The sequence below is a fragment of the Bubalus kerabau genome, chromosome 2 (assembly GCF_029407905.1).
Source record: "Bubalus kerabau isolate K-KA32 ecotype Philippines breed swamp buffalo chromosome 2, PCC_UOA_SB_1v2, whole genome shotgun sequence".
Lineage (NCBI taxonomy): Eukaryota > Metazoa > Chordata > Mammalia > Artiodactyla > Bovidae > Bubalus > Bubalus kerabau.
The window spans coordinates 200,998,771-201,012,046 of record NC_073625.1 but is presented as its reverse complement, the minus strand read 5'-3'; positions in this window follow the sequence as shown (position 1 = coordinate 201,012,046).

Below are 13,276 nucleotides of genomic sequence, written 5' to 3'. Positions count from 1 at the left end.
CACTTTCACTTTCATCAAGAGGCTCTTTAGTTCTTCTTCACTTTCTGCCATAAGGGTGTTGTCATCTGCATATCTGAGGTTATTGATATTTCTCCTGGCAATCTTGATTTCAGCATGTGCTTCATCCAGCCCGGCATTTCTCATGATGTACTCTGCATAGAAGTTAAATAAGCAGGGTGACAATATACAGCCTTGACGTACTCCTTTCCCAGTTTGGAACCAGTCCATTGTTCCGTGTCCAGTTCTAACTGTTGCTTCTTGACCTGCATACAGATTTCTCAGGAGGCAGGTCAGGTGGTCTGGTATTCCCATCTCTTGAAGAAATCTTCCTTTCTGTCCTCTTTTTCTCTTCCTGTTTTACTCTTTATTTATTTATTTTTATTGTGGTAAAATATGCTGTGCTATGCTTAGTCACTCAGTCGTGTCCGACTCTTTGTTACCCAATGGACTGTAGCCTGCCAAGTTCCTCTGTCCATGGAATTCTCCAGGCAAGAACACTGAAGCTGGTTGCTGTGCCCTACTCCAAGGGATCTTCCCAACCCAGGGATCGAATCCAGATCTCCTGCATTGCAGGCACATTCTTTACCATCTGAGCCACCAGGGAAGCCCAAGAATACTGAAGTAGGTAGCCTATCCCTTCTCCAGGGGAACTTCCTGGCCCAGAAATTGAACCCAGGTCTCCTGCATTACATGCAGATTCTTTACAAGCTGGGCTACCCAGGAAGCCTGTGGTAAAATATATTTTAACATAAAATTCACCTTTTAGCATGAAATTTACACTCTTCTCAACGTCCAGTTCAATAGTGCTAAGGACATCCTCATTGTTTCATTGTGAAATCTCCACAACTCTTTCATCCTGTAAAACTAAAACTCCATATTAAGAATGTCCCATCCTTCAGCCTCTAACAGCCACAATTCTAACTTCTATCTTTTCCACCTTATGTCTAGAATTTAATGACTCTCGGTACCTCATATAAGTGGAATCATACAATATTTGTTTTTTTGTGACTGGCTTATTTCACTTAGCATAATATCCTCAAAGTTCATCTGTCTTGTACATATGTCAAAAGTTCCTTCCTCTTTCAGGCTGATCATTCATTTTAAATCTATACCATGTTTTATTAATCTGTTCATCTGTAGATGCACACTGGGATTGCCTCCACCTCTTCGCCACTGTGAACAATGCTGCTGCTTTTTTTATTAATCTGTTCATCTGTAGATGCACACTGGGATTGCCTCCACCTCTTCGCCACTGTGAACAATGCTGCTGCTTTAATCTTTTAAAAGTTTGTTGTAAAGTTCACCCCAGAGAGAAGCCAGGAAGAACCTGCGTTTGGGAGTTTGGAGTAATCCTAAAATGAAAGAAAGCACTTTCTGTCAGCTATCATCAAGAATGAAAAGAAGTGTAAGCCTCAGGTTTATCTTGCCACACAATAATTTGAGGGCAGAATGCTCTGTTCTCACAGAGAAGAGCTAATTTTAAAGTGTCTCTCTTTTTTTCTGACTAAAATAATAATATCTGATTATGAAAATAATATATGTTCACTGCAGAAAATTTTGAAACCACAAAAGGGATATAGAAGACTATTAAAATTGTCCATAAACAGTCAGACAACAAATATCCACTATATTCAATATAGTGGTTTTCTTCTAGTTTTGCCTGCAATATTATATAAATTTATATAGAAGCCATGTAGTATATACATAGCCATATGCAATTTTTAAAAAACAACTAGAATCATAATGCATATAATTTTGTATCCCTTTTCCTTTACAATACCATATTGCATTGTTAGTGTTTTCTCAAGTTACTAAAATTCTTTGAAATGTGTATATAAAATTCCATTTCATGGATATATCATCACAAATAATTTCCCTAGTTTTTTGTTTGTTTTTGACTGAAGTATGTGTTGTTCAGTTGCTCAATAGTATCTGACTCTTTGCAACCCCATGGACTGCAGCACACCAGCGTCCGTGTCCTTCACTATTTCCCAGAGCTTGCTCAAACTCACGTCCATTGAGTTGGTGATGCCATCCAAAAACCTCATCCTCTGTTGTCCCCTTTGCTCCCTGCCCTCAATCTTTCCCAGCATCAGGGTCTTTTCCTGTGAAGTCAGTTCTTCGCCTCAGGTGGCCAAAGTATTGGAGTTTCAGCTTCACCATCAGTCCTTCCAGTGAATATTCAGGGTTGATTTCATTTAAAATTGACTGAACTCTCAAGAATACTCTCCAGCACCATGGTTTGAAAGCATCAATTCTTCAGCATTCAGCCTTCTTTATGGTCCAACTCTCACATCCATACATGACTACCAGAAAAACCATAGCTTTGACTATATGGACCTTTGTCAGCAAAGTGATGTCTCTGCTTTTTAATACACTGTCTAGGTTGGTCATAGTTTTTCTTCTGAGGAGCAAGCTTCTTGAGTTCATGGCTGCAGTCACCATCCACAGTGATTTTGAAGCCCAAGAAAATAAAGTCTGTCACTATTTCCATTGTTTTCCCATCTATTTGCCACGAAGTGATGAGACCGGATGCCATGATCTCAGTTTTTTGAATACTGAGTTTTAACCCCGCTTTTTCACTCTCCTCTTTCATCTGCATCAAGAGGCTCTTCAGCTCTACTTTGCTTTCTGCCATAAGGGTGGTGTCATCTACATATCTCAGGTTATTGATATTTCTCCCGGCAATCTTGATTCCAGCTTGTGCTTCATCCCTCCCAGCATTTCTCATGATGTACTCTGCATAGAAGTTAAATAAGCAGGGTGACAATATACAGCCTTGACGTACTCCTTTCCCAATTTGGAACCAGTCTGTTGTTCCACGTCCAGTTCTAACTGTTGCTTCTTGACCTGCATACAGGTTTCTCAGGAGACAGGTAAGGTAATTTGGTATTTCCATTCCTTTAAGAATTTTCCACTGTTTGTTGTGATCCACACAGTCAAAGGCTTTAGTGTAGTCAATAAAGAAGTAGACGTTTTTCTGGAATTCCTTTTGCTTTTTCTATGATCCAACAGATGTTGACAATTTGATCTCTGGTTCCTCTGCCTTTTCTAAATTGCATTACAAGCCTGCTGCTGCTGCTGCTGCTGAGTTGCTTCAGTCGTGTCTGACTCTATGCGACCCCAGAGATGGCAGCCCACCAGGCTCCCCCGTCCCTGGGTTTCTCCAGGCAAGAACACTGGAGTGGGTTGCCATTTCCTTCTCCAATGCATGAAAGTGCAAGTGAAGTCGCTCAGGTGTGTCCAACTCTTAGCGACCCCGTGGACTGCAGCCCACCAGGCTCCTCCATCCATGGGATTTTCCAGGCAAGAGTACTGGAGTGGGGTGCCATTGCCTTCTCCGGCATTACAAGCCTAAATGCAACTAAATCATGGCAGATTGTTATTTTGATATATCTGAATTCACTTTATTAAGAAACATCTTATGTTAGCTTTGGCTTTTGATCCTATGGCATGTGTGCATGCTAAGTCACTTCAGTCATGTCTGACTCTGCGACTCTATACACTGCACCCCACCAGGATCCTCTGTCTGTGGAGTTCTCCAAACAAGAATACTGGAGTGGGTTCCCATGCCCTCCTCCAGAGGACCTTCCCAACCCAGGTATCAAACCTGAGTCTCTTATGTCTCCTGAATTGGCAAGCGGGCTCTTTACCACTAGTGCCGCTTGGGGAGACCTTGATGCTATTGCATAAGCAAAATTGTGTGTTAATCTTTCTTAAGTTTTGTTATCAAAGTTACATTGGTTTCATAAAATTGTTTGGAAAGTTTTCCAATAAATTTTCTATCTTATTTACATCCACTTTTTATAAAAACTAATATTTCTTTACCTTTGTCTCTTTTTGCAAAGAAGCATGTCATGAATTTACCAATTCTTCTTTTTGTTTATTAATCTCTCCTTTTACCTTTATCAATTCCATGGTTCAGTCTTTCTCCAGTTTCTCTGCTTGAATTTTTTCTTTTTCTTTTGGGGATTTTCTAAGTGAACTATAATACACTCACACAGAATGTACAAATATATGTATAAAGCTCGAGTATGATCATCCAAGTCAATTCCATTTGCCTCTTGTAAGAAGAAAATAATAGTAAAATTGAACATTGTTCTATGGATAATTGAGAAGGCACAATTTCTGTTTGTGGAGCAGAAATTCTGATGTATATACGTTAAATTAATCTTAATGATTATGCATTTCAAAATATATTTGTATATATTCTTCTAATTATTTTAGAACTATTTTGGTTGCAAGTGAGAAATTCCACATGAACATTCTTAGAAGAAAGGAGGATTCATTGGCTATACTGAATGGAATTCCTTTGCTGGCAACCAAAAATTTCTAAATTCACTATAAGGCGTTCTGGGAAGATTTCTCAATCTGTCTTCCATGTTACTGGTGTATTTTTTTTTTTTTTTTTGCCAACTTTGCCCTTTACTCACTTCTGTGTAGATTTTAGTTCTGTGTATGTGTTTGGGTTTTTGTACACTCTTTTTTTTCTCATTTCAATCAGTTTTCTCCCGTTTGTATCTTTATGTCATGTTATTTCAGTTTTCTTCACAAAGAAATCATGTCCTTGGGTATCTTTTTGAATATTTCCAGCAAATATGTTACAAAATTTTAATGTAGGTCTTAGCAACAACTTTTTCTCATATTAGGAACTTCCTTTGAATATTGAAAAGTGGTGTCCGTTTGCCATATGCTACAGCACTTTTTCATGTACCCAGAATTTTTTCTGTCTGACCCTGTTGGGATTTGTAGAATAGTATTGTTTGAACCGTGGATTTTCCAATAGACTGAACGAATGTCCTTGACTATCCTCTAAAATAGTGCCTGCTGACCAGGTACCATTCCAGAAGGAAAATGCAGGGAGGGAGCTCAGTCTGGCAGGCAGGCAGGCAGAAGAATGTCCCTTCCAAAGACACCCATGCCCTAATCCTTGGGATTTATGGATTTATTACATTAAATGGCAAAAAGAACAGATACGATGAAGGTAAGGGTCCTTGAGATGCAGAGATTATCGGGGGTTATGTTTAAAAGCAGAGAATCCTTCCATCTCTCCAAGCAATAGTCAAAGAGGGATGTGATGATTGAGGGGCCAAAGGGATTTACACAGCAAGGGCTCAACCTGTTGTTACTGACTGCTCCGTGGAAGGAAAGCTATGACTAACCTAGACAGCATATTAGAAAGCAGAGACATCACTGCCGACAAAGTCCATATAGTCAAAGCTATAGTTTTTCCCAGTAGTCATGTATGGGTATGAGAGTTGGACCATAGAGAAGGCTGAGTGCTGAAGAATTGATGCTTTCAAACTGTGCTAGAGAAGACTCTTGAGGGTCCCTTGGACTGCAAGGAGATCTAACAGTCAACCCTTAAGGAGATCAACTCTGAGTATTCATTGGAAGGACTGTTGCTGTGGGTGAAATTGAAGCCTGATACTTTGGCCACCTGATGCAAAGTGCTGACTCATTGGAAAAGACACTGTTGCTGGGAAAAACTGAGGGCAGGAGGAGAAGGGGACAACAGAGGGTGAGATGGTTGGATGGCACCATGGACTCAAAGGACATGAGTTTGATCTAACTCCGGGAGGTTGTGGAGGACAAGGAAGCCGGGCAATGCTGCAGTCCATGTGGTTGCTAAAAGTTTAACACGACTTAGCAAGTGAACAACAACAAAGGCAAGGACTATGGGGAGCCAATGCTCACAAGGCCCAAACTCCCCTGGCGTGCTGCAATCCATGGGGTGGCAGAGAGTCAGACAAGACATAGCGACTGGACTACAACAACAACTATGTCTATATATAGGCTTGGCAGGCTGCTGTCCATGGGGTCACAAAGAGTCGGGCATGACTGAGGGCCCAGACACACACACACACACACACACACACACACATTTTGCTGTTCAACAGAAATTAACAAAACATTGTAAATCAAATATGCTTCAATAAAATTTTAAAAAGATTCAGTCCATCATCATCAATAAAACAGTTGAAATTTCACCTGGGCTTTAGCCACTGTTCCTCTCAGTTTAAGTCTATGGGGCCCTTGAATTCTTTCTCCTTTTCTCTGTCTTTATGAGCCTTTTAACAGGGATTTTTAAGTCAGCCTATCACACATCTCTGGACAGTGCCTCTGTGAACCCAAATTGTAGACTGCTTTTAAAGGCAATATTTTAACATAAGATATAGAAATTAAATGAGAGAACAGTCTTATATAGGGAATTTAGATATGCAATTTTTCTTGTCTTAACGCATATATAAAAATATTGATAATTGGATGTCAGTAGTTGTCTAAAAATGTGACACTTTTTATGACACTACAGAATTTGGAAGGGATAGCATTATATTTGAAGGAATAGGATTATGTCCTTTAAGTATCTTTGATAGAATAGTATTTCCACTTATGGTGTTTTGATGTGAATTTTAAATTCAATTTAATGTCTAGTTAATTGATTAAATAGTATAACATCTAACATCCTTCAGATGAGCCAAGTTAAATGGCAAGCTGCATGTTATTCCATATTAATCATTTTTAACAACTAAACAATAGTTGAAAACAGGTGATCTTTGAAAGATCTGTGAGTTAGAAAATAAATAGAAGCATAATATGTCAATTTGCCAGCTTCATGAGGCCAACTCATTTCTAAGGAATTAGATTCCAATGAAGACCCATCAGTTAAAGATAACTACTGAAATTTGAAACAAAAACACAGGAATGAAATATTGGCACTATCCCTAATATATCTAAGAAATGTTTCTTTTCATTGGAATACAACATTGTGGCAATTCGGAATGAAAATTACTCCATTCAGTCACCTATTAAGCATTCGGTCGTATTATGCTGTACATTACTTGAGGCTTCATCCGTAAGATAAAATTCCCAAAGTAATTTTTCTAACTGAGTCTATAACTCTTTCATCACCCTCATCCCTGAATATGCATGACTTCCCATTACTGTTTATAGTTAGGACTTCTGTCTTTGCAGTATATGGGCACAAAAAGCTATGTTATATTTGCCATGGGAACTATAATTTTTAAGGCCCCTGTGCTTGTAAAATCTTTACCTTTATTATATTACTGTAATGTAGATTTTGGATTTTATAGAGGATCGCATATTGAGGGAGCACAGCGTTGTACCAGTGAATGGTCTGAACTGTTAGTTACACGACATTGTGGCTTGTTAAAGCAACAGTTGGGGAGCTCAAGCGTGTCACAGGCAATTGACCAGCTTCTGAGATTGGCTTCCTTGTGCTTACCTTCATTCATGACTCTCCATGTTTTACTCTTTCCTTATATTAGAATTACCTCCCACTAGAGTAAGCAGAGTGTATTTCCACACAGTGTTGATACTGGACTCAGCCCTATGACTTCCTTAGTCAATATAACATGGAAAGGAGTGCTGGTGTGCCAGTTTTGAGCTAAAGCCTTAGGAATTATTGAATGTTTCTACTTGTTCTTCTTGTAATTTTGCCACCCACATGACCAGAACATGAACTGTGTGCCCCTGTGTAGCTGCTGGCCTCAGAATGAAGATGTGTGAATAGCCTGAATCCAGCCCAAAGTTTGGAGTCCAGCCTACCCAAGCTTGGCCAAGCTCAGCCCAAGCGAGAGCATGTGAACCACAACCAATCTGCAATTCCTACATGAGAAAAAGAAATGCTTTTGTAAATCACTGAGATATTGGAGTTGTTTGATAAGTAGCATTGTTGCAACGATGGCTAATTAATGCCTCTTCCATTGTTGATGGTCCTCATCATTTGTCTCCCTGTGTGTGTGCTTAGGGCTTTTGGCTGGCTGTCCAAATGGATGGAATCAACTGGAGCATGCCAAGGACTACATGAAACATTTTTGCTGGGAATTCCCAAGCTAGAAAGAGATGTCGCATACCTTTAATGTTCATATTTCAGTCATCATTTTGAAGGGCTTCTAGAGGGGCATTCAGCCTAAAAAGATGGTGATTTGGCATTCAACTATTCTCTGTTGATGGAGAAGGCTATGGCACCCCACTCCAGCACTCTTGCCTGGAAAATCCCATGGATGGAGGAGCCTGGTAGGCTGCAGTCCATGGGGTTGCGAAGAGTTGGACACGACTGAGTGACTTCACTTGCACTTTTCACTTTCATGCATTGGAGAAGGAAATGGCAACCCACTCCAGTGTTCTTGCCTGGAGAATCCCAGGGACGGGGGAGCCTGGTGGGCTGCTGTCTATGGGGTCGCACAGAGTCGGACACGACTGAAGCAACTTAGCAGGAGCAGCAGCAGCATTCTCTGTTGATGAGTTATAAGTCACCCACTCAGATTGTAAGGACTTCGGTGAAATACTCTTCCTTTTCAAACATGTATCTGGAGCATTTACATATTTGAGCAAGTATCTGGACTTTCTCATTGGATTAGCATGTGAACCTAACCAAGCATCTTCATTTGAGTGAACCAAGTGCTCATATCGTATATACAGCAAGGCCTGCTGGTGGTGAGCAGACTTTAGGAGAACCCCAGTTATCCCTGCCTCCTGACACATGTGTCCTGTGTAAAATCCTCCCTTTAAGTGTAGAAGGGACTTGTCTCATGTTTCTAACAAAAGACATATGGTAAAGATGATGGAATATCACTTCCATGATTGTTGCATAGGTTTGTGACCTCTGCTTGTTAGGACAGCCTCTCTTGCTGACTCTGATAAATCAAGCTGTTATATGATGAGCAGCCCTTTGAAGAGGCCTACCTGGCAGGGAACCAAAGCCCTGGTCTTACACCTGGCAAGGAACTGAACTCTGGCAGCAAACACGTGAGCCCAGAAACAGATCTTTCCCCAATGAAGCCTTGAGGTGAGACCAAAGCCTCTGCCAACACCTTGATTTGCAAGTGGGTGAGAGATCCCAGAGAGCCTAGGAAAACCACTTACAGACTCAGGACCTACAGAAGCTGTGAGATTATGAATGTTTGTTGTTCTAAGCAGCTATGTTTGTGGTAATTTGTTACACTGCAATAAGATGAATAGAACACTGTTCAACCATGTAGCAAGATGATGATTTCCATAATGTGATACAGATTTACTTTTATTCACAGCAAACATTTATTGAATACCTGCCAGATGCGAAGCGCCTAAAACACTGCCAATACAGAGATGAGTAAGACATATTGTTCACCCTTGAGGAGCTCACTGTTGAGGCAAGGTCAGGCATCCAAGCATCTGGTCATCACACAAGGCACAAACAGTATAGCAGGGATATGAACCAAATGATATAAGTCATGTTGCTTATCGATGCTTTTCTTGGCATATTCTAAGCCTGCACCTGGAAAAAAAATGAAAGGGTCCTGTATGGAACACAGATACCATAAGCTCATGTTGAAAGGTGTTACCATGGAACCCTCTGCATGCACCTGCCCAACTACCCAATGGGCAGCATTGCTACCACAGAGAACAGAGGCTTCAAAGAAATAGCCCTATATGATTGTGATCATGATTCCTTCCACAAAACAATTGAAAATCAGCACTGATTATCTCCCTCCTATAAGTTCTTTATCCTTATAGGATAATATGTTGGGATATGGTCCTTTCAAAGTAACAAAGTTAAGACCTTACTTTTCAGTTCAGTCAATTCAGTCACTCAGTCGTGTCCGACTCTTTGCGACCCCACAAATCGCAGCATGCCAGGCCTCCCTGTCCATCACCAACTCCCAGAGTTCACTCAGACTCACGTCCATCAAGTCAGTGATGCCATCGAGCCATCTCATCCTCTGTTGTCCCCTATTCCTCCTTCCCCCAATCCCTCCCAGCATCAGAGTCTTTTCCAATGAGTCAACTCTTCACATGAGGTGGCCAAAGTACTGGAGTTTCAGCTTTAGCATCATTCCTTCCAAAGAAATCCCAGGGCTGACCTCCTACAGAATGGACTGGTTGGATCTCCTTGCAGTCCAAGGGACTCTCAGGAGTCTTCTCCAACACCACAGTTCAAAAGCATCAATTCTTCAGCACTCAGCCTTCTTCACAGTCCAACTCTCACATCCACACATGACCACTGGAAAAACCACAGCCTTGAATAGATGGACCTTTGTTGGCAAACTAATGTCTCTGTTACTTTTAGTGCTATGCCATTTAGGCATATCAGTGGATATGTCATAGATATTGGGGCAGTATAACAAAAATATCTTTGATTTTTGATGTCCGAAGTCCAGAATTTTCTGTTTTGTGCATGCAAACAATGAATCCCAATCATTATGGTTTTATCTAGAATAATTAGCTTTTCCTACAGACTGCAGATTTTTTTCTGATGAAGACTCCAAATATAAAATAAAAAATAATACCTATTTTTATTTGAATCATTAAATAGCTTACTTAACAGTGGATTATCTCAATTAATGCTCACACACCCTGATAAATTAAAAACTATTATTACCTCATCTCACAGATGGAACTGGAGTCACAGAGACGGAGTGGTTTAAGCAACTTGGTTGAGATTCCATTATTATCAGGTAAGGACAACTGGGTTTGAACTTGAACTATTCTACTCCTGGTCCTGTGCACTTAACCTCCTGTCTATAGTGCTTCCTAATGCCTCTGACTGCTCTGAGATTTTTAAGAGCAACTTTGAGGATCAGTTCAGTTCAGTCACTCAGTCAAGTCCGACTCTTTGTGACGCCATGGACTGCAGCATGCCAGGCCTCACTGTCCATTGCCACGTCCCAGAGTTTACTCAAACTCATGTCCATTAAGTTGATGATGCCATCCAACCATCTCATCCTCTGTCGTCCCCTTCTCCTCCTGCCCTCAATCTTTCCCAGCATCAGGGTCTTTTCCACTGAGTCAGCCCTTTGCATCAGGTGGCCAAAGTATTGGAGCTTCAGCTTCAACATCAGTCCTTCCAGTGAACACTCAGGACTTTGAGCATGGGTGATAATAAAAAGCGTAATGCTGCAAACATAGGTCTTGCAGTCTCAAAGTAGTTGAAGTTCTTAATAGATCCATAATGTTGACATCATTTCCAAGGGCATGTGCATTGATCTATTTGTGTTCTAACATTTTATCCAGACAGTCTTTCATGAGATTATCCCTGTAACAATTTAGTTAACAGAATATAATGTTACATATTATATCAGGTATGCAGCTTTCAAAAAGAGATTTTAAAAAATTCAGTGGCTTCAATAAGGTAGAAATAGCTTTACCTCTGATTTAAAGGTCAAGGGTTAGTCAAGGCTGGGCAGGCAGCGCTCTGTGAGACAACTCAGGGATGCAATTTCCTTCCATCTTGCTGCTCTGCCCCTTGAAGGTTGGGTCAGCACCCCATCTGTGTGCCAGCTGGCATGAATGGAGAAGAGGCAGTTCAGGGCAAGGTACTTCCTTTAAGCAAGTATTGTGCAAATTGCACACATTGTCACCTGTAGGCTCCATGATGAAAACAAAGTCACATGGCCAAACCCAGCCACAAGGCAGAATGGGAAATGTAGTCTTCAGACAAGTGGCCATGAGCCCAGCTAAAACTCAACTCCAGTGAAAGAAGCTGAAAATAAATTTGGAAGGAAAGAGGAACCAGCCGCTTACCATACATAAATATGTAGACCGTACATATAAATCAATTTCTGGTTTCTGCATTGGGGTGTGTGTATGTAGGGTCTCTTTTGAATAATATCTATGATTAGAATGCAAGTTAAAATGACTTTAAAGCTTGATATCTGATCAATTATTTTTGTGCGTACTGATAACACTGCCTCTTTAATAATAGGGTTAGTAAATGGATAGTTGCTTTATATTAGGTAAGAACATTCTGAAATTATGTATAAGATTTGTTGAGTAATGGAAAGAATGCTGTGAGCATGGATTGTTCTGTCGCCAAGTATCCCTCTCCCAATCTGACAAATGAGTGTGTATGTGTGTGCTCAGTTGCGTCCCACTCTTTTCGACCCCATGGACTATAGCCCACCAAGCTCCTTTGTCCATGGGATTTTCCAGACAAGAATACTGGAATGGGTTGCCATTTCCCACTCCAGGGGATCTTACCGACCCAGGGACCAAAAGTGTGTCTTTAGCATCACCTGCATTGTCAGATTCTTTTCCACTGTGCCACCTGGGAAGCCCTAATCCGACAAATAGCCATGAGCTTCCCTGTTCCACCCCTTGTGGTTGTCCATGGGTGAGGGGGATACTCCACAAGTGCCTTCTAAGGAAAGCAACCTTAAGTAGTTCTCTCTGCATGCAACTACTCAGGCTTGGTATTACCACGGTGTAGATTCCATCTGATGCTCTCAGCCCTGGGGCCCCAGTAACGTTGTTGCCATAATCTTGGCTGTCTGTGCACTAATGCTGAATAGAAATATGGATACAGAGTTTTGGGAGAGAAAAAGAGAAGCTTTATTTCTTTGCCTGGTAAAGAAGGAACAAGCCTGCTAGCACCTCAAGAGCTGTGTCCCACACCCTTCCCTGGGGAATTAAGAGAGGTTTTATAGTTGGGGCTCATGGTCTGGGATGGAGAAGGAAATGGCACTCCACTCCAGTGCTCTTGCCTGGAAAAATCCCACGGATGGAGGAGCCTGATGGGCTGCAGTCCAAGGGGTCGCTAAGAGTCGGACACGGCTGAGCGACTTCATTTTCACTTTTCACTTTCATGCGTTGGAGAAAGAAATGGCAACCCACTCTAGTGTTCTTGCCTGGAGAAGCCCAGGGACCGGGGAGCCTGGGGGCTGCCGTCTCTGGGGTCGCACAGAGTCGGACACGACTGAAGTGACTTAGCAGCGGCATGGTCTGGGGTAGGTGATAATGATGAAAGTAATGAAGGTCTTACTTTACTCCTCTTGCTGCAGAGTTTTGAAACGGCCACTATTGACATCAGGCAACTTGGTGACTTGGTCTGTTGTCTCTGGGGTTATTGGCCCGTGACCTTCCTTCTGAAAGGAAGAATTCTATAGGAGATTGTTACAAGGGAGTGTGGGGGAATGTGAACACCAGGTGCGGGGTATAACTCACGTAGAGTCAGAGCATGATTAAGGAATTTTGTGAAAGATAACTAGTGCACAGTGAATTGGTAGTAGTTAACATAAAACTAGGCTTGCTTAACTCTTTCAGGCCTGCTGATGCTGTTTCTCCAGCCTGTTCATTGTTTCCTTATTTTCCTTGTTTATCAGAAAAGTCTCATTTCTAGTTTAGAAAAAGTCTCATTTCTATTTTTGCTGCAACAGCATGACGTGTGTCTTCCTGTTTGTCCTCAGAGACTAGAAATGGTTTCTAGCCTGATCAGACCCTGACTGATGAGATGGCCTACACCATTGGGTTTTTACAATTTTAGCTATGCACAAAG